Source organism: Simochromis diagramma, unplaced genomic scaffold (genome assembly GCF_900408965.1).
Source record: "Simochromis diagramma unplaced genomic scaffold, fSimDia1.1 OVJJ01000753.1, whole genome shotgun sequence".
NCBI lineage: Eukaryota > Metazoa > Chordata > Actinopteri > Cichliformes > Cichlidae > Simochromis > Simochromis diagramma.
The window spans coordinates 23,748,805-23,770,992 of NW_024387523.1; the positions used below are offsets into that span (position 1 = coordinate 23,748,805).

A 22,188-nucleotide genomic window follows, 5' to 3' on the forward strand; every position below is an offset into this window, starting at 1 on the left:
AGAATATAGCCCAGAAGAAGCGGATAGTATAGCTTTTATTTTGGAAAGAGCCATTTCTCTGTAATAAACTCTCTTTTCCAAAGATGAGTGATTCCTCAATCAGATACAGGGCTTGCAATATCGCTAGCCCGACGTCCCGGAGCTAGCGATTTTTTCAGTCGGGCTACCAAAATCTATCTCTTCCCTGCCCGTCGGGCTATTGTAGGAAAAATATATGTCAATGCTTTTGCATTCTTTCAGAAATGTAGCTGGGTAATTATGTCATTGGCATCGGTGAGCCACTGTCAATATGTGACATATTGAAGTCGCGTTTGAATTTGCGCTTGTTTTTTTGCTTTCACTTTGCAATCGTGTGAACTGTGTATAGAGAGCGACAGCACTGATCTGTGAGTGATGATAATTTGTGCACCAATTCCTCTGACATCGTCTTATTAATCGTTAGCTTACTATGCAAGTGAAATCTCCCGCAGCAAGCTTAAACATGTGAGAGGTTGATCGCGCAGAGAATCGCTGAGCTTATGTGAGTGAGCGTGTAAAAGCATTTCAGTTCTGCTGAGCCAAATAAGACAGGTCAGGGTGAAGAAGTGACAGCCAAAGAAAAGCTTACCACAAAACGGAAAAGTTATGACAAATCAGACTATAAGGCAAAAAGAAAGTGCAGCTTTATGGTTTCATGGACAAAAGAATTTCTGTGGCTGCAATATGATGAGCTAAATAACCAGGGCTGCACATAAGTGGTCCGCAGGTGCGCATTCGCTGTCAAAATAAAAAACACGCACAAGGGTTAGGGTTAAATTTAAAAACTGTACTTTTGAGTTAAAATATATATTTATAATTTTAATAAATGACAAATTAAAAAGGCATGAACATTTTTTTTGTATCGAAAAAATATCGAACCGTGACACCAAAGTATCGAACCGAACTGAACCGTGAATTTTGTGTATCGTTGCACCCCTAGTATAAAAAAAAAACACCCAGCACGCCCCTGCGGGCGGTTTATCCTTCAAGCTCGGGTCCTCTACCAGAGGCCTGGGAGCTTGAGGGTCCTGCGCAGTATCTTAGCTGTTCCCAGGACTGCGCTCTTCTGGACAGAGATCTCCGATGTTATTCCCGGGATCTGCTGGAGCCACTCGCCTAGCTTGGGAGTCACCGCACCTAGTGCTCCGATTACCACGGGGACCACCGTTACCTTCACCCTCCACATCCTCTCGAGCTCTTCTCTGAGCCCTTGGTATTTCTCCAGCTTCTCGTGTTCCTTCTTCCTGATATTGCTGTCATTCGGAACCGCTACATCGATCACCACGGCCGTCTTCTTCTGTTTGTCTACCACCACTATGTCCGGTTGGTTAGCCACCACCAGTTTGTCCGTCTGAATCTGGAAGTCCCACAGGATCTTAGCTCGGTCATTCTCCACCACCCTTGGGGGCATCTCCCATTTTGACCTCGGGACTTCCAGGTTATACTCGGCACAGATGTTCCTGTACACTATGCCGGCCACTTGGTTATGGCGTTCCATGTATGCCTTGCCTGCTAGCATCTTGCACCCTGCTGTTATGTGCTGGATTGTCTCTGGGGCATCTTTACACAGCCTGCACCTGGGGTCTTGCCTGGTGTGATAGACCCCAGCCTCTATGGATCTTGTACTCAGAGCTTGTTCTTGTGCTGCCATGATTAGTGCCTCTGTGCTGTCTTTCAGTCCAGCTTTGTCCAGCCACTGGTAGGATTTCTGGATATCAGCCACCTCCTCTATCTGCCGGTGGTACATACCGTGCAGGGGCCTGTCCTTCCATGATGGTTCCTCGTCTCCCTCCTCTTTCTTGGGTTTCTGCTGCCTGAGGTATTCACTGAGCACTCGGTCAGTTGGGGCCATCTTCCCAATGTATTCTTGGATGTTCGTTGTCTCATCCTGGACTGTGGTGCTGACACTCACCAGTCCCCGGCCCCCTTCCTTCCGCTTAGCGTACAGCCTCAGGGTGCTGGACTTGGGGTGAAACCCTCCATGCATGGTAAGGAGCTTTCTTGTCTTTATGTCAGTGGCTTCTATCTCCTCCTTTGGCCAGCCTATTACCCCAGCAGGGTACCTGATCACGGGCAGGGCGTACGTGTTGATGGCCCGGATCTTGTTCTTACCATTCAGCTGACTCCTCAGGACTTGCCTGACCCTCTGCAGGTACTTGGTGGTTGCAGCCTTTCTAGCGGCCTCTTCATGGTTCCCATTTGCCTGCGGGATCCCCAGGTACTTGTAACTGTCCTCTATGTCTGCAATGTTGCCTTCTGGTAGTTCAATCCCCTCAGTTCTGACTACCTTCCCTCTCTTTGTTACCATCCGACTACACTTCTCCAGTCCGAACGACATTCCAATGTCATTGCTGTATAGCCTGGTAGTGTGGATCAGTGAATCGATGTCTCGTTCACTTTTGGCATACAGCTTGATGTCATCCATGTACAGGAGGTGGCTGACAACTGCTCCGTTCCGTAGTCGGTATCCGTAGCCAGTCTTGTTAATGATCTCACTGAGGGGGTTCAGGCCTATGCAGAACAGCAGTGGGGACAGAGCATCTCCTTGGTAGATCCCGCACTTGATGGTGACTTGTGCTATGGGCTTGGAGTTGGGCTCTAGTGTTGTACGCCACATCCCCATTGAGTTCCTGATGAAGGCTCTTAGGGTCCCATTGATCTTGTACAATTCTAGGCATTCCAGTATCCAGCTGTGGGGCATTGAGTCATAGGCCTTCTTGTAATCAATCCAGGCAGTGCACAGGTTGGTCAGTCTGGTCTTGCAGTCTCGGCTGACTGTTCTGTCTACCAGTAGCTGGTGTTTTGCGCCTCTGGTATTCTTGCCAATTCCTTTCTGTGTCCCACTCATGTATTGAGCCATGTGCCTGTTCATCTTAGCCGATATGATGCCTGACAGGAGCTTCCATGTAGTACTGAGGCAGGTTATTGGTCGGTAGTTGGAGGGGACCGGTCCCTTCTTGGGGTCCTTGGGGATCAGGACCGTCCGACCTTCGGTTAGCCATTCCGGGTGTCTCCCGTTAACTAGCAGCTGGTTCATTTGTGCTGCCAGACGCTCGTGGAGTGCAGTCAGCTTCTTTAGCCAGTAGGCGTGAACCATGTCGGGCCCTGGTGCTGTCCAACTCTTCATACTGGAGCCCCTTTCTTGGATATCTGCCACTGTGATGGTTACTGGACCCTGTTCAGGGAGGTCTTCTGTGGTCTGCCCTCAGATCCACTAGCCACTGAGCATTGCCGTTATGGGTTGCGTCCTTCTCCCATATGCTCTTCCAGTATTGCTCCGTCTCCAGCCTGGGTGGTGCTGTTCTCTTATTATTGTTCCCTTGCCACTGAGAGTACACCTTTGCTGGTTCTGTGGAGAACAGCTGGTTTATTCTCCTGCCTTCTATCTCTCTGGTGTACCTCCTCAAGCGGCTGGCCAAGGCTGTGAGTCTTTGCTTGGCAGTTTCCAAGGCCTCAGGTATGGACAGCTTGCTGTATTTCTTATGCACCTTCTTTGTCGCACCTTTCTGCAACTCCGTTAGTTGGCTAACCTCCCTCCGTGCTACTTTGATCTTGCCCTCTAGCCTCCTTCTCCATGGAGGGTACTGCCCCTTGTGGCTGTTCAACTTGTAGCCAAGCATCTCACTGATCACTGCTGCCGTATTGTAGATCAGCTTGTTAGTGTCGGTAATCGTGGTTGTAGGTATTGTCCGTAGTGCTGCATTAACATCATCTAGCAGACCTTCTGAGGGTACTTCCCGTAATCTTGGTAACCGACTACGGGGGATCCAGGTGTCAAGCTTGGCCATTATCCTATTTTTCAGGTCAATTCCTCTCGCACTCAACGATCCTTCTCCTATCGCACTTGGGGCTATGTACCCAATCTCGGGTGGGGGTGATGATATCTCCCCCTTGACCTGGCGTCCTGACTCCTCCTTGCCGTAGCATTTGTGTTGTACCTCGTCAATCTCTAGCTGTGAGAGCAGTCCCTTCTTTCGAATGTTGGAACACTGAGCTACTAGTTGTTTCGCCGTCATTGTGGATGTTGGGTATCGAAGAATCCATAGGTCCCTCATCCTATTCATGTAGCCCCTTCCGCCGGGGTTACTTGCGTAGTAGCATTCCAACAACGCCCTGTTTTCGTCTCTTGCCCACCGATGCCTTCTTGTTCCAGTAGCCCACTTTTCGTCAGGGTGCCCTGGTTCCTCAACACCTGACGCGGACCTTGTTGATCCGGGCGACGTCCGAGCTGGCATGCCTCCATATTTATCTGTCTCGCTCATGTCTGCGGTAGGCTCGCTTAGCATAGGGGGTCTAGCCTTAGGACCCTTACTGGATACAGACGCCCCAGGCAGGAATCGAACTTGCGATCCTGGGTTCCAAAGGCGTGTAGTCTAACCACTACGCTATCCAGTGGTGGAGATGCCGGGGGTATATATATATATATATATATATATATATATATGTGTGTGTGTGTGTGTGTATATATATATATATATATATATATATATATATATATATATATATATATATATATATATATATACCTTTTAGTACCTCAAAAAGGACACATAGTTATCACAGTTATCTTGAGGCACTTGAGGGCATGGATTAGCACTGTGCCAGGTATGATTCAGGCTTTTATTATATTTTCTTTATGCTGAAAGAAAGAGCGTGGATAGACTCTAATATGCACAGTTTTTATTATGCAAGGAAAAGCGTCAGTGATGAGGTCACGAGAGGTCACTCACGGCTGATCAGTGTGTTTGCACTATTGATTGTGCTACACTACAGGAAACTGCTAGGAAAACATACAAGATTTCTATGAGGGGCCGCACAAGCCAAAATTCATTCTTTCACTCTCACACACATACATTCTTCTTTCACACACATATACTTTCACTCTCACATAGTTTTATTTTAATTTTTATATTTAGATATTTTTATTCTCATGTTTACACATATTTAACACACACATTGCAATATTGTGTTCTCTTATACATGTATTTTAATGTACATATTTACAAATTTTCACGCTAACATACATGCATTTTCATTTATGCATTCCTACATTTTGCTCTCATTTACATGCATTCAATATGCATTTAATCTCACAAATAATATATGTATGTAAGAAGAGAATGCATACATGTCTGAAGAAAATATATGTATGCAAGAGAATAATGTATGTGAATGAAAGAGTATAGTGGAAACGGAAGGCTGGGTGTCTGTACCGCTGTGATTGCTGAGAAGCACACGCGGGTCACTTTCAAGTGTCTGACAGATGGAGGGGGGACTATTCTGAGCGCACGTAAAAAAAATTTGAGCGCAAGTAAAAAAAGTTTGCAGGTGCAAGTGTTGCATTTTGAGGAGAAATTTATTTTGAGCGAAGAAAAGCTGAATTTGAGTGAACAAAATTCATTGCTGCGTGCAAAAAATTTATTTCAGTGTTTGCTATTATCCATACACACACAATATAGCAGCCCCTCTCACTCAGTTTTTGTATTTGCGCTCGCTTGCAATGTGTTGCTTGTGCTCTCAACATTTCTGCCCGTACGCGTTCAACTCTTTGTGTACGCCGTTATATTTGCAGCACAAAACCAGCCAATCACAGACTTGGATGCCGAAAACGTCAGAGCACTTATGGAAATATGTGATGTCTTGATGACTCGAGCAGGTATTTGAAGTTTACACAGCACCATTCTCACATGAAAATATCTTAAAAGTTTATTTTGTGGAGACCAGAACAGCCAATCAGATATTTTTTGCATCCAAGTCTATATATATGTATGTGAGAGTGACAATACGTGTGTCTGACAGAAGAATGTATGTGTGTGAGAGTGAAAGAATTCATTTTGGCTTGTACGGCCCCTCATACAGGGAGTGCAGAATTATTAGGCAAGTTGTATTTTTGAGGAATAATTTTATTATTGAACAACAACCATGTTCTCAATGAACCCAAAAAAACTCATTAATATCAAAGCTGAATGTTTGTGGAAGTAGTTTTTAGTTTGTTTTTAGTTGTAGCTATTTTAGGGGGATATCTGTGTGTGCAGGTGACTATTACTGTGCATAATTATTAGGCAACTTAACAAAAAACAAATATATACCCATTTCAATTATTTATTTTTACCAGTCAAACCAATATAACATCTCCACATTCACAAATATACATTTCTGACATTCAAAAACAAAACAAAAACAAATCAGCGACCAATATAGCCACCTTTCTTTGCAAGGACACTCAAAAGCCTGCCATCCATGGATTCTGTCAGTGTTTTGATCTGTTCACCATCAACATTGCGTGCAGCAGCAACCACAGCCTCCCAGACACTGTTCAGAGAGGTGTACTGTTTTCCCTCCTTGTAAATCTCACATTTGATGATGGACCACAGGTTCTCAATGGGGTTCAGATCAGGTGAACAAGGTGGCCATGTCATTAGTTTTTCTTCTTTTATACCCTTTCTTGCCAGCCACGCTGTGGAGTACTTGGACGTGTGTGATGGAGCATTGTCCTGCATGAAAATCATGTTTTTCTTGAAGGATGCAGACTTCTTCCTGTACCACTGCTTGAAGAAGGTGTCTTCCAGAAACTGGCAGTAGGACTGGGAGTTGAGCTTGACTCCATCCTCAACCCGAAAAGGCCCCACAAGCTCATCTTTGATGATACCAGCCCAAACCAGTACTCCACCTCCACCTTGCTGGCGTCTGAGTCGGACTGGAGCTCTCTGCCCTTTACCAATCCAGCCACGGGCCCATCCATCTGGCCCATCAAGACTCACTCTCATTTCATCAGTCCATAAAACCTTAGAAAAACCAGTCTTGAGATATTTCTTGGCCCAGTCTTGACGTTTCAGCTTGTGTGTCTTGTTCAGTGGTGGTCGTCTTTCAGCCTTTCTTACCTTGGCCATGTCTCTGAGTATTGCACACCTTGTGCTTTTGGGCACTCCAGTGATGTTGCAGCTCTGAAATATGGCCAAACTGGTGGCAAGTGGCATCTTGGCAGCTGCACGCTTGACTTTTCTCAGTTCATGGGCAGTTATTTTGCGCCTTGGTTTTTCCACACGCTTCTTGCGACCCTGTTGACTATTTTGAATGAAACGCTTGATTGTTCGATGATCACGCTTCAGAAGCTTTGCAATTTTGAGACTGCTGCATCCCTCTGCAAGATATCTCACTATTTTTGACTTTTCTGAGCCTGTCAAGTCCTTCTTTTGACCCATTTTGCCAAAGGAAAGGACGTTGCCTAATAATTATGCACACCTGATATAGGGTGTTGATGTCATTAGACCACACCCCTTCTCATTACAGAGATGCACATCACCTAATATGCTTAATTGGTAGTAGGCTTTCGAGCCTATACAGCTTGGAGTAAGACAACATGCATGAAGAGGATGATGTGGACAAAATACTCATTTGCCTAATAATTCTGCACTCCCTGTAGATTTCAGTGTGCAAAGACTTTCAGATTACAATAATATATTCAGTTTGCTAAAAGCCTGATTTATATTTTTACAGCAAACGTTAGAATTGGCGTGTAAAACAAGAGAGTAAAGGATCAACACTGGAGTTTTCTAAGTATAAGACTGTCTGATTGTCGAACATGCTTTCTGCTTAACTGCTGTTTCTGGGCTTTCTGATGATGAAACCAACATTTTTGCAGGTACTTTCAACATTCCTGTGTTTCAGCTGGGTGTAAAAAATCTTTCTATGAGCTGGAGGTGCTGTCAACAGAAAGCTTTTATGAACATATTGCTGGTGAGTCACTAGTTGTTGGCGGAGACTGGGGCAAAAAATAGACTTTTATTTATAGAAAGAATTGTATTTTCAGTTACCTTTAAGCTGTAGAAAAGTATTCAACTAAAGCTATTCATACTTTATGTTATTATTATTCATCCTGTATTAGTATTATATAGCTAATAAATGGCATTGATTCATGATTAAATGTTGCTCTAGAGACTATATCCATACATTATGTAGTTACATTTTATTAATAAAGCACCAAATCAAATCAACATTTGCCTCAATGTGCTTTATATTGTGAGGTAAAACCTTGGTAGCAGTGGGAAGGAAAAACTCCCTTTTAACAGGAAGAAATCTTTGGGAGAACCAGTCTTGGATGGTGGGGGCAACTAACTGATGTGACTGGTTGTGGCTGAAGGGAGAGAGGCAGGACAAAAGACACACTGTAGAAAAGATCCTGAGATTATTAATAACTAATGAATAAATGCAGGGGGGTGTATAAACACATAGAGAGTAAAAAAAAGGCGAGTGAAGAAGAAACACTCAGTGCATCATGGGAATACCCCAGCAGCCTAAGGCTATTACAGCATAACTAAGGGAAGATTCAGGGTCACCCAATCCAGCCCTAACTATAAGCTTTATCAAAAAGAAAATGTTTAAGCCTAATCTTAAAAGTAGGGAGGGTGCCTGTCTCCAGAACCCCACCTGGGAGCTGAAAGCTGAAGATTCTACCTCCCATTCTACTTTTAGATATCCTAACCACAAGTAAGCCAGCAGTCTGAGAGCAAAGTGCTGTATTGGGGTGAGATGTTTGAGTTGGTTTACCTGTCCATATAACTCTGATAAGGAAAGGAGGAAAAAGGAGTAGGAAGGAAAAGAAACAAGTCCTCTCTTCCTTGGTTTCTATCCATCTAGTTGATAGGATATATATTTTCCAGATGCAGAGGTCTATAATGTACACAGGCACAGAGTTAAACACAAAGCAGAAAACCATGTCAGTAAAGTGCAAGAGAGAGTGAGAGCAGCAGGCAGAAAGAGGTAGACGAGTGCACATCTGTAAAAGCCATTGCTCTATAAGGTAAGGAGAGGAAGAAGGGAATAAAGATAAATGTCCTGTGACATTCTGAAAGTGGGCCAACCCTGGGTGTGTTTAAAGCGATCCATATGGGCTGCAGAGAGGGAGAGAAATGTTATCATCTTAATACAATTTGAAATATAGCAGTGCAGTATTAACTGGTGCCTGTTTGTTTTTGAAATATTAGGTTTTGCTCACTCTGCTGTCAGTAGTGTTTCTGATTAAAACACATGCCCATACAGTAAACAAATAAATCCACTTAAGAGAGAGAGAGAAACAAACAAGAAATATAGAATCAGACACTCAGTATGAACAAAACCATTTTTCAGGCTTTTTTTTTTCTGGCTTGTTTTGTGAGGCTTCAGGGGATCTGTTAAAGGAGTAATCTGCCAATTTAGCATTTCAACTTAATTAACAGAGGCCGTCTTTTAAACAATGCTGATTTTGATTTCGTTTTAGTCGTCCATTTAATTTTGTTTAATTAAAAACTAAAGAGAGTGCATGCTCTAATTTTTTTCATTGTTTTTAATAGTCGTCTTATCGCCATGGTTTTAGTTGTCTTTGGTGTGCTGTGCTGGTAATGGGCATTAGGTTAATGGACATTGAGTTAATGGGTAAAGGCAGTGTTACTTATTTACATAGCGCTCATTTCAGTTTTCTGCAAAGTGACAAAACAGCCTGAGGCTCCTCAAAAAACACCTCACCCTTTGCAGACTGTAACTGAACTTAACTTCATATTCTAGTCTTCATATTTACCTTTCACCTACAGAGCATTTATTTAGATTTAAATGCTTATTTAATCATTTTTTTCTGAAATATAAGTGATGTTTCTTTTAGAAACATGAACTCTAGAAAACCAAACACAATATTAATATCGGATCTGCATATAATTCATTTCTTCCAGTAACTAATAATGTCAGATAACATGACCCAGCGTTAGCTGCTTATTATTACTGTTTATTTTGTGTTCAATCAGCAACATTTTTCTGTGGCTGGGGAAAAGTCAAAGAGCTAAAGGTCGCAATCCTCATTCAATAATAGTCATTTCATCTGTCCTTCCATTTCTTGAATAAATAAGGTCAACCACTAACAACTAAAATATTAGAATAACATGTTACTAGCAGCCATGTGTCTTACTAGCAGCCAGAAACATTACAGCAACGTCCTCCTTGATTAGGAAAAATTGTTCAGGCAACCCGGTGGTAGGCAACCCGTCTCCAAACGATTGCGAACTCTCTCAGATTGCTGAAGGTTTTCAAACAGCTGCAGTCAAATTTATAAAAACTGACTGATTGCATCCATGCTGCAATAAATCTGAGTTCATCTGCACCAATGAGTGCAACTTATCTGCAAAATCAGTAGAGGACTCGATGCAACTAGTTGCCAACTGGTTGCAGTCTGGATATATTCCTGTATAAAAGTCAAAATGGCATTTTGTGGTTAAATCACCATCAATTCAATTCAATTTTATTTATATAGCGCCAAATCACAACATCAGTCGCCTCAATCTGTGGAATTCTCTAACTAATCTTTGTCTTACTTACCCAAGAAGGTTTTAATGGTCCTGTCCTGTTGGGTAAGTGTCCACATTCTCGTGCTCACTATCTGATGATGCTTAATGGGGGCATCTGAAAAAATGACATTATATTATGCTGCAGATTTAGAAAGCACACTTTGAATAAAAAGTATTATTACTCCTTTTTCCTCTCTGTTCTATATATATGTATAAAAAAACAATTCACTGAATCCAGGACTATTTTACTGAAATTTCACTCTAAATTTTACTGTTATTTTAAGTCTTAAGCCAGGCCGAGACAACCTTGATGACATCATATGGGGCTGACTCCTTCGTGACTTCACCAAGGTTATCACAGAGTGGTTCTGTAAGGAGACATTCATTAATCATCAATGGGTGTAAATGTTTTGACTGAATTTTTGGCTACAGTTTGCATATACAAAATAAACCCATTAAACTTAATGTTTTCTGCTTATAAAAGCATTGGCATCAGTTTCTGGTGCCTTTTAAAAGCTAAAGAACTGCTTTCACGAAATGCACATACAGCAACAAGACTGTGTGATGTGTGGCTATTCCTTTAACTTACTGCTCTGGGCAATAGATCATCAATTTAGCGGCCATGTGTGAGTTTCTTATCCCATGGGATGGGTTTATATTGGTTCACCCCCCCTCCATACCTTCTCCCTGCTGCTTAACCACCATTTTTTACAGTTCTTTTTCATATTAAGTTTGAACGAATTGCATTAGAGAATTCTGCTGTATTGCAGAGGCTGGTAGAGCAGTTTGAGCTCTTCTTGGTAATGAAATGTGAAGTGGGTGGACTCGGGCTTCGCCATGCATGTGTGAGAGTTAATGTAAACCAGCTATACTGTAGAGGCGAAATGTGATTTTTGGCAGGCCAAGATGTGGTTTGCAGTCTGCCTCTTTTTCTCTCTCACACGGCAGCTGGGATTAGACTGATACAGGTTTTTAAAGGCCAATATTGCTGTTTTTGCTTTGACATTTTCTGTCTTTAATGTAACTGTTTCACTGTGAATGTATTTCTTGAATAGCTATATTACAGACTAACACAATACTGGAAGCTGGTTGCAGGGTTAGCTACTATTAGTTCAAGCCTGACACACTGACATGCCTGGACATGTTTTTTATGACATGGTTCTTTGTGGATCTCTCAGTCCAGATATATAGAAATCCTTCCATACTTTCTATAAGTTTTATTTCTTAAATGTAATAATTTCTGTATATATGTGGGTTTTGGTTGTTGGTAGCTTGGATCTACCTGTATTTAGTGTACTACTATACTCATTGTTAACCTCATAACATGTATTGGGCTACTGGCAGACCTAACAGATCACATCTAATCCACACCTAGGATTAGGGCTAGCATCCACCCCTTTTATACTAACAAAATGTTCTTTTTAAAATGATGCACTACGACTAGCAGATCATCAGAACAGTTATAGAATGCCTGTCTCCTACAAATTTATCACTTTTACACGACTTTGATATATCTGGTACAGACTTGCAGTGCTACCTGTTTTAACTTTTACCTCGGTGCGATTCTAAATAATGCCACTTGCAGAAATACTCAGCGTTTGGATAGGCAAAAGGAGGAGTACAGAGCACCAGTGGATGATTTTGCAGAGCTGTCCTGGAGGAATTGTTTGCTTCTGAATGTGAATAAGGCAGAAAAATGGCGATCAGTTCCAGAGGGAAGAGATCAACTGCACGACCCATGTCCTGAGACAGGGAAGTGGATATGGTGGAGGAGTCCACACTGACAACAGATGGACCTGGAAGACCAACGCAGAGACTGTATACAAAAAGGAGAACAACAGGCTCTGTTTCCTAAAAGCTGAGATCCTTTAATGTGTGTAGCAAAATGATGGCAATGTTTTTAATCACTGAGTTGTGGGGACTGCACTATACTTTGCTGTGGTCTGTTGGAGGAGCAGCATCAGAGCTGAGGACACCAACAGAAAGGATTTGTCATTCCTGACAATTTTGAAGCTGTGGTGGAGAGGTCACTGAACAAACTGCTGTCCATCATGGATGATCCAGACCACCCCCTGCACCACTTACTGGACTAAAAGACTAATAGACTGATTCTTTCAGCGACGGTCTCTGTCTAACAGTAATGCAGTACAGTAGTTAAACCTGAGGCTAGACTAACACAATACCTTATCCCAGTGAAGATACACATAGGATCTCTTTTTCAATGTTTACATAAAAACATAAAGCTGACAATATGAAGCAAAGATGAAAACCAGCACAAAGAGACTTTCAAGCGATTGCCACAGTTATTCTACTTTAGAAACATGAACAGGTAAAGGTTGCGGCCTGACTGCTCATCCGTTTGTTACCTGGTGACGTTCAGGTTCTGGCTGCTGGGCCGGAGTCAGCATGCACTCAGCTTTGAAATCACTCTGGATTCTTTACTAGCTTTGTGTTCACATGCTGTCTGTAGGGATGCTTTCAAAGAGCCAAAGTTCTGTTAGCAATGTCTGCAGGAGTTTTGGATGCAGTATACTTTTTTTTAATCACACAAAAAGAAAAAGAGTATGTTAAAGCAAAGTGAAAAAGTGCTTGCACACCTCACCACCTTCCTGAAAATGAACTGAAATCAGCTGACTGTAGCTCAAGTGTGCAGGATGGAAGGGTTTTTTTTTTTGTTGACCAAATAGTCATTGCTGTTATACTTTTTTGAAAAAGTCTGCTTCCTGGGCACATGCGTAGCTGGTGTGTTGTAATGGCTGGCTGGTCGGCATGGCCACAAAAAATGGGGGGGGGGCATGGATGTCCACACCCTCGTACTCACTATCTGATGACAAAATTTATGTTACATTACTACATTACTGAAAAATGTTAAGTTACTTTGTAAAGCTTAAAGCCAACACTGTTGAGTATTAACGGACAGAATGAGGAAACTTCTGTCGTGACTAACCACGGACTTCACCAGATAGTCTACCACATAAATGCAATATAGTGTTTCTCAAACTTTGCCTCAAACATAATCTCAGAGCATGAGATCGGGGAGTCCAGCAGGGAAAGCACTAATGAGCATGTGTCGTGGTGGTGAAGTATTGACGAGAGAGCCTACTACGTGATTAACTCTGACTGAAATAAATGGCCAAGACCATGAAACGCAGCACTCAGGTCTCATATTGCATTTCCGCAAAAGACACAAACCACTAGCTAGCATAGGCTAACCCTTACATTTCTGTGTGAATCAGTTGATATATAATCAGCTAAAGTTGTCAGAATGGGCAGAATTAAATGGGCAGAAACAGAATTAAACTCGATATCCCAGTGTTTACAGGATGAGGGGCTATCCTTTGCTTTTCACTCTCTCATTTTTTCTCCTCAAACTTAGGTATAGGGTAGCTTCCAGGGTTGGGACTTTAATTTAGCAGAGGAATTTTATGTTCTAGGAAAAAAAAATGAGGGTCCCTGATTCATGACTGCTTACAGCGCCTTACGCTGTAATCCGCAGGTGGAGACCACCCTCACTGAAGCCACATTCATCCACACATCTGAAGCCAAGAACACACTCTGACTAACAGACTTGCGTGCACACACACATGCAAAAATGGCCTGGACATACACTGTACATGGAAAAAAATGCACACAAACACTTAATTAAAGCCACACGCGCACAATGACGTGCACACATGCCCATGCACTAGTGCTGACCCACAGACGGGGTTGAAAGGATTCCTTGTTCTCGTTATCACAATGAGGTCTCATTGGATTGAGATGACATGGCAAGTTTGTTAATGTCAGAGAGGTTTTCGTCTACTGTTACACAGATGCATGCACGTACACAACCTTAAAGCCAACAGCTGGCTCACCGAGACGACCACACACACACACACACAGTCGCAATCAAGACTACTGATCCCTATCACACACGTACGCTTACACCCTCAGTGGTGCCATATGGGGAGCAGCGTTGGTAGCTGTGTGTGGGATCAGCGAGAACACCGGTGGCAACTGCAGTGAGCTCCAGAGACATGCCATTAACCTTGATGGGGAGACATGGAGGCAGACATAAAGCAGAGATCAAGGGAGACGTGCGATGGCGTTTTGTAGCTTTGACTTCTACAATGTTGTCGCACAAACTCTCTGATACATTTCATGTGGTATTTAATCTTCTTCTGTTTCATGCAGTAAGGCCTCTTTCACACAGTGCGCAGTAATAACTGGGTCATTTCCACTGTGGGAAAGAGAAATGAGCCTATACACAAGACAACCCATCCATTTTCCCTCCTCCTGTATTTGTTCCTGTCCTCCGTTGCTCCCACTGTCTGCTTCCTTTCTCCCTCCTTTTTTTTTTTCTGGGATCCTGGGGAAAGTCCCAGTCGCTTTCCTCTCTCTCCCTCTCTCTCTGCTTGCATTCCTACACCGAGTGCAAGGCAAGGGCCCCTTTGCACTGCAGGAACTCTAGTGTGTGTGTGTGTGTGTGTGTGTGTGTGTGTGGTGTGTGTGTGTGTGTGTGTGTGTGGGTGTGTGTGTGTGTGTGTGTGTGAGTGCACAACATGTGCACAAGTGTGAGAAAAAGTCCATTTCTAATTGCACCCTAAGTGTTGAAAGTGGTCTGTAAGAGCTGTGTCACTAAATATAACAATAGACAGTAAAAGGCAGGAAGCTGGAAATATGCTGGAGTTTTGCATTGTGTTAGCGCTTATAGTATGTGTGTGTGTGTGTGTGTGTGTGTGTGTGTGTGTGTGTGTGTGTGTGTGTTTGTCTTCAATTGCTTCTCCAGCTGCAAGCCCTTTACAGGCATAGTGTAATCAGTATACTCCAGCTGCACATATCTCCCACACAAACCATTTTACCTCGCTACTCTCCTGACTGATGTCTTAATGTAGAGTTACAGCTGAAAGCAAACGGCTTAAATGCAGGTTTACATTACAATTTATACCTATACTGTATAGTACAAATGACACTATGAAATATTTGACCTGCATGATTAAAGAAATGATTTAAAATAACTTCATGTACACATACAATCAGTAGTAGAGATGGTGCTTAGTTGCTATTGTAGAAAAGTGCATATGCTATTTTGAACCGCCTGCCTAAAATTGTACAGGCCACGCTGCCAAAACAGCTCTGAACCATTAGGGCATGTGCAGCACCTCTGGATGTCTTGTGCTGGGAACAGGACGTGGATCTGTTGGGTCCTGTGGGTTGTGCGGTGGGGGTGTTTTGTTTGAAAGGCAGGATAAACACCTTTAGCTTTTTGTAATGAGCCTTGAGCCATTCTTAAGTAGTTTTTGCGGTCTGGCAGGACACAGTGCCCGTAAAACTAGTCATAATCACTGAAGTACTGCTACTACTGTGATATTAGCAGTACAGATACTTTTCTACTGTACTTAAGTAGAATTTTCAGGTATCTGTACTTTACTTGAGTAGTCTTTTTCTGACAAATTTTCACTTTTATTTGTACTCCCTGCATCTTTGAATAAATATATGTACTTTCTACTCCTTACATTTTCAAAACAGGCTCATTTTTGGTTTGAGGCATTTGAGTTATTATTTAGTCAAATCAAACCAACTTGAGGCTAAACAGTAAACCTGAAAGGCAATCGTGTTCACATATTAATCATCAGGATGTGTCGCATAAAAAGAGATGAAAGAAGCAAAACCGTGTGCTATAGTCAGGGGTTAAAGTGGGCCATTCTTTTTCTTTGTTTGGCACAACTTTGGAACGACTGCAGGTGTCCATAAGTTTATATAAGTCATAACTTTAGCATCTAGCTAGCCTTACAGAAGATGAACAAGTGTAAATGGAGTGACGTTTTTCAAGTGATATGTAATTTTTCTATCAGTTCAACAAATATCAGCAAACATGCAAACTGTTTGTGTGCCGTTTGTTGCACAGTGTGTTGCTAGCTAAATGTCCAGCTGCTGTATTTCACAGGGAAAGAAAAGAAAGAGAGCTAACTTCACTCAGAGATGGAGAAAGATAAGAAAGTCAGGTAAAGAAAGGAGGAAGAGGTTAGATTTTAAGGTAAGGACTGCTCAGTGGGATTTGATTAACTGGGAATTTAAAGCTTATATGCGTGAAAATACTCTGTAGTTTAGTGCCAGATAAACAGGTTAGTTTGCTGACTGTGATGGGTTTAAAATGTGTGTGACTGGTGCTCATGGTCAGAGTTAGTAGAGATTAATATAAAGTTAAGCAGGTGAGGCTGAGATCCATTGACTGAATTCCACCTTTATAGTGTCTAAAATATAGACATCACAAACAGTATTCTGTCAGTGTAAAAATAGAAATCAGCCAGGACAGTTCGTGAAACATCTGATGACGTCTTGTGTCACACTCTCAATATAAATTATCGCAAGTTGTGATTCCTTTATTGTGTAGTATGTAGCGCAAGGTTCAGTTAGCTTTGCATAAAAATAGCTGGAAGAAATGTTCTTCAAGGAACTACTTTTACTTCTTATTTTGAGTACATTTCAGAGCCCGTGCTTTTTCACTTTTACTTAGTGTAAAGAAGTTGAATCACTACTTCAACTTGGAGTATTTTTAACATTAGTATCTGTACGTCTACTTAAGTAAAGAATCTCTGTACTTTTGCCACCTCTGGATATTAGCAACATTAACTGCATAAGCAATATCAGCAGTGTCAGTAGCTGTCAACTGATATCGCTGCCTGTTGTCTATCAGCTTTTTTAACCGTCATATTCACACATGTAAATGAGTGATGTAAATTGATTCGCACAGGTACTGAGTAGTGCCTCTTCAAACCCCAAACCTCCAGCATCGGCCTTCAGACACTATGTATCCTGTGAGTTTTAGTCTCAGTGAATCCATGTCCACGCTAAGCCCAAGATCCTGTTTGCACACCACCACCATCGCAACAATAAATGCACTTTATTCCTTTCTTGTTTTAATTAGAGAGTTAGATAGCCCGAGAGATTCCTCCATTCCTCCTACTTTACTCACTTCTGCCTATGCTTCAGCGATTGATATTAAAACTCTTCTGTTTGATCAATAATTAAAGGTGCAGTGCCTAGTGTTCCCATACTAGACTGAGCATTATGAATTATAGATTGTTATTCCTGCTGGTCTGATCAAAGAATAACAACAACAGGCCTTCGTTGGGTTGAAGCACTATCAGTGCTGATGCTCTCTGCTGACTAGATAATGTAGGATTATTATTTCATCTCTCTAATACGGATCCTCAATCGGAACTTTTGGCGCTCAGTGTAATGGTCCAAGTTTTTACTGAGGAAGAGGGAGATCCTAGAGAGAGAAAGCAAGAGGCAGAAATAGAAGATGAGCTAAAATCAAGGTCTTTGGGCTGATGAATTGTAATTCTGCTGTGCTGATGCCAGTGATTGCCAATGCATGCACACCATGAGCCTGTTTTAATTACACTTTACCACAACAGTATTGTTTTGCTAGCGTTTACACTGAAAGATCAAAGGATCAAAGCAGGAGCACAGACACCAAGAGAATGTCCACACCATCATATGGACATAAAAATCTGCCCATGCACCCCTATTCCATTTGAATCCACACTTCCCAGTTGTGCCTCCATGGTTACAACAGATATGTATACGAGTTAGATGAAGGCAGTGGCACTTCTTAGAAATGTATCTATTAAATATGAAGCTACATCCAGGAGCCGTTTGTTTAGTTTATCATAAAACCTGGAAATGGGTGAGTCTCCATGGACCGCTATGAGCTATTCTGCTTGCTTGTTTACTTCTGGACGACCACTGCTGTATTTGCAGTGTTCAGCTGGCAGTGTTTATGTGTTTTTCCTCAAGAAATGTTAACATGAAAACATATCAGTTGCATTTGTTGAAAAGTCTGATATTTACTATGGTGGTGCTTTCTAAGTACCTAGAAAAACATTTCTAAGTAACAGTCACGCTCCAATGGATGCACCAGAGAGAAATTTGGGGTTAGTATCTTGCCCAAGGATATTTGGCATGCAGACTAGGGGAAGACAGGAATCGAACCACCAACCTTCCGATCAGTAGATGACCTGCTCTACCGCCTGAGCTACAGTCACCCCACCCCATCACACATGATATATAAGTCACTTAGATAACTTAAAAATGTTTGGCTTTTTTCAGTGTTTTATTTGTTCCTGAGTAAAAGGCTGAGTTAAAGTTATAGTTTTCACACAGCTGAATAAACGTCAAGGAGAAAACTGATTAAACAGAAGTGTGAGATCGTCAAGAATTTACTCCAATGTCGTGTTATATATTAGTGAGTGAGGAGCAGACGGTTGAGTTTATTAAACTCCACTGAGACAGCTGGTGATGCAAATCTGAAGGCTAGACCGTCCCATTTCACAGCCTTGCACTTCCGTCCTTCTCGGTCTTCGAAGGACCTGGCCCACATAGACCGCGAAGGCCTGGTCCGCCGAAGGATGCAGCCTAGGAATTGGGACACAGCTATTCTGTTCGTACTGATATTAGGAGTGTAGACTGAGACATAGCCTTTAAAAAGAAGTTTTTCACAGGACTCTGTGCAATCCTATGAAAAACTAAGCACACTTTGGGATTCAACTGCCTATAAAACCAATCTGAAATAACTGATTTCTGTTTGACCAGAACAATATCTCATATTCTTTTGATTCCTGTCCTGTTCCATGACCAAACTTCCTCCAAGCTTTAGCTTACAGATGGCCTTACATGTGATTGTAGCATACTTTGATATACAGAGGAGTCCGTGGTTGAATTAATAACTACAAAATCCCCAAGTCTTACAGCTGTAAAACAAGCCCAAACCATTACGTGCTTGACAGTTGGTATGCGATATTTGTGCTGATGTGCGGTGTTTGGTTCTCCAAAAATGTGGTGCTGTGCTTTACGGCTAAACATCTCCATTTTGGAAACATCTGGCCATTGGACGATCTTCCAGAAGTCTTGTGGTTTTATCAGATGCAGATTTGCAAAACTGTGCTGTCGTGTTCTTTTTGAGAGAGAAGAGGCTTTCTCCTGGAAACCCTTTCATACAAGTCTGTGAAGGTACTCAGTCATCTGGGTCATTGTAGTCTAAGGAGCTTGGAAGGAAAAGCGTCTGGACTTCTTTAAGTTTCCTTGAAGACGTTTAACCTCTTATCCGAGAAGCTTCTACAGTTCAAAGAGCAACTGGTGGAGAGTCCCGGATTTTAAGCCCTTGGTCCTTTACCTAATCACACGAGCCAAGGTGTTTGGGTCACAATCAGCCAAGGTTTCGGGTGAACCCATTGTGAAAGGTAGCCCCACCCTATCATGTGATTTCATACAAGCCACACCTTTTCATTCTTTTTCTTATTGTATTGTTAGGATCTTTAACTTGTAGAATTCTACCTGAGGCATGCAGAGTCTGAGATGTAGCTCTTTGTTTGTTTGTTTTTCATTTTTTTGCACATTGGCCTGAACTTACTGGGATTTTAGTTCACAGGAAAATTAGCAGCCATATTGAAGGTTTTCTTCTCATCAATAATGTTTCTCACTCTACAGCGATAGATTTAAAATTGCTTGGTAATACCTTACCTCTTCGGGTTTTTTTTATGTCTGACCTCAGGGATGTACACGCTTTTATAACGGTACTTGCACTTGCTGATGATCAATTAATTAAGTTTATTTGATCTGCAGCACCTAAACAGCATAAAGTGCAAAGTGCTCTTAATTCCCATGGGAGACTATACTTATGGATGGTGTAATTCCTGTGAAGGGCAACTCTGAAGGCAGAAAGGTAGCACACATCCTCTGTTTCCAGAATATTGGCCGTTGCCTTCAGGGAAGAGGTATTCTTCGCTCACACTTTGTTGGATTCACAATTTGAAAGTGGAAACATGGCACGTGTACACACAGTTATCCAGAGAATTCCCTGAACAAGTATGTGTAATATGCTTTGTCAGAGTGGCGGTATAACTAGGAAGCACCCTCTCCAGCTGTCTTTGTTGGCTAAGAAATAGCACTTGACAAAACCTGAAAAACCACAACATTTTATTTTTACACCTGTGTACTTCTATGACTTAAACAAACAGGATATAACAGGATATAATTAGAACACTTAAATCATGTTGTTATGCAGAGGTTACACCACAGACCTACTGGTTTCAGAACTCAGTTTTGAACAGTCAACATTAGCATTTTGACTGCCACTGTGTCCCTATCTGAACAAGAGTTTTCAGCTAATGTTGGTCATCTAAGCTTGGTTATCAGTTTAGCAAGCTGAATCTAGAAACTGTATAAGTGCAATGGATAGACAATGAAACCTGCATAAAATGTTATGTCACTCACTGAGATTCAAGACCAAACTTCTTAAATGGCGTCTGCCAAGCAGCAAGCTCCATTATTTAGCTGATAAAACTATTAAAATGCTCCAAAAGACACTATAAACACAGCTGAGAGGTCCATTGAATTATGGGAATTATCTGAGGTGAGGTCCAGCAAGCAGCAGACTGTCAAAGCAGTCACATCCTTAATTTACACCTTCAGAGTATTTGTCTTGATGCATTCTCAATCATGCAGGTAAGTAAATCTCCAAAAGTTGATTCTGTTCATCTGGACGTAGCGTTTTCAGTGGGAGAAACGTTTCATGATAGTTTCAGTCATTATGCAAATGTACTGTTTATAAGATTGGGGAAACCTGCAGTCAGCTGAGACTGAAGAAGTCACTTGGATGAGTGACGAAACATTTCTCCCACTGAAAACGCTTCGTCCAGATGAACAGAATCAACTTTTGGGGATTTACTTACCTGGATGATTTGAGCATGCATCAAGACTTCAGAGTATTGAAATGAATTTTGAAGTTTTAAAGAAAAATTGTCCCCCATATGAAACTATCCATAGAGACCGAAATGTTTCATCGTTTTTTGTTTTTTTTTTGCGTCAGGCTGTATAGCATGATATTTTCATGGCAGACTTTGGGTATTTTATCAGGAGTCTCTGAGAATTCCTTTGCTTTTGGAGTAATCTCAAGTGGTCTTTATAGCAATTGCAGTTTTTATACTTTAGTGTTGGCTTGAATTCTCAGCCCTGACGTGCTTCTTATTTTAGACAGAGTCAGATCAGCTTTTTTTATTCCTCTGCTTCCTGTGTTTAGTTTAAACCTTCCTAACTGATCTAATAGGGATATGAGTGTCTCATCTAACATTTCAGAAGAAAAAGCAAATACTTCTATCTTTGCAAAAGTCAAACTATGACCTTTAATCAGTACTTTCACTTAGGGCTAAAGTTAGCTGTTTTTATCTTAATCTTACGTCATCGTTTCTGTCTACAGCTAAGGAACCACATATCAAAATCTGCGACAAAGAAAAAATAATCCATGCCAGCCATTGTGTAAATGAGTCGCACTAGTGTGTGTGTGCGTGTGTGTGTCTGGGAGTGTGTAATGCATTTGTGTCCAGACAGAAGCAGTGAGGAAAAAAAAGCACCAACCAGCTGCCCTTGTCTGTCGCCCCTGCTCACCTCTGGCTGATGTTCAAGGTTCAAGGTTCAAGGTTCTTTATTATTTGTCACATGCATAGTTATACAAGTATAACACACAGTGAAATGTAGCCTGACACGCTCCTCGACATGTGCAAAAAAATTGGGGGGGGTGTAGAGGAAAAACATTACATATATATATATATATATATATATATATATATATATGTAGTATATACACTGGGTGAATGTGCAGTAGTAGCAGCAAGCAGGTGAATTCTGTACATTAATATTATATGTTGAGTACATGCGTGTATGCACACATGCACTTGCACCTGCTTGCAGCTGGTGTATGTGTGTCCCATTAACACCTAGCAGTCTCTGTCTGTCCAATCACCAGTAGAGATGTTGAATGAAGTTACCTGTAGTGAGGAGAACAATGTGTTAGAGACAATAATAGACTATTACATGG

The 22,188-nt window shown here is 41.8% G+C and overlaps 1 long non-coding RNA gene across 2 annotated transcripts; it reads right to left on the reverse strand.

The window, feature by feature from the left end:
• Positions 1 to 9,720: 9,720 nt before the first annotated feature.
• Positions 9,721 to 21,772, reverse strand: LOC120726658. Of its 2 annotated transcripts, XR_005694367.1 has the most exons (4): positions 21,759 to 21,771; positions 10,635 to 10,696; positions 10,360 to 10,443; positions 9,721 to 10,225 (listed from the first exon to the last, which is right to left on the reverse strand). It is a non-coding gene; the product is annotated as an uncharacterized LOC120726658 (long non-coding RNA). The 2 variants fall into 2 exon arrangements; XR_005694366.1 differs by having other exon boundaries at positions 10,360 to 10,696; positions 21,759 to 21,772.
• Between the last annotated feature and the right edge of the window lie 416 nt (positions 21,773 to 22,188).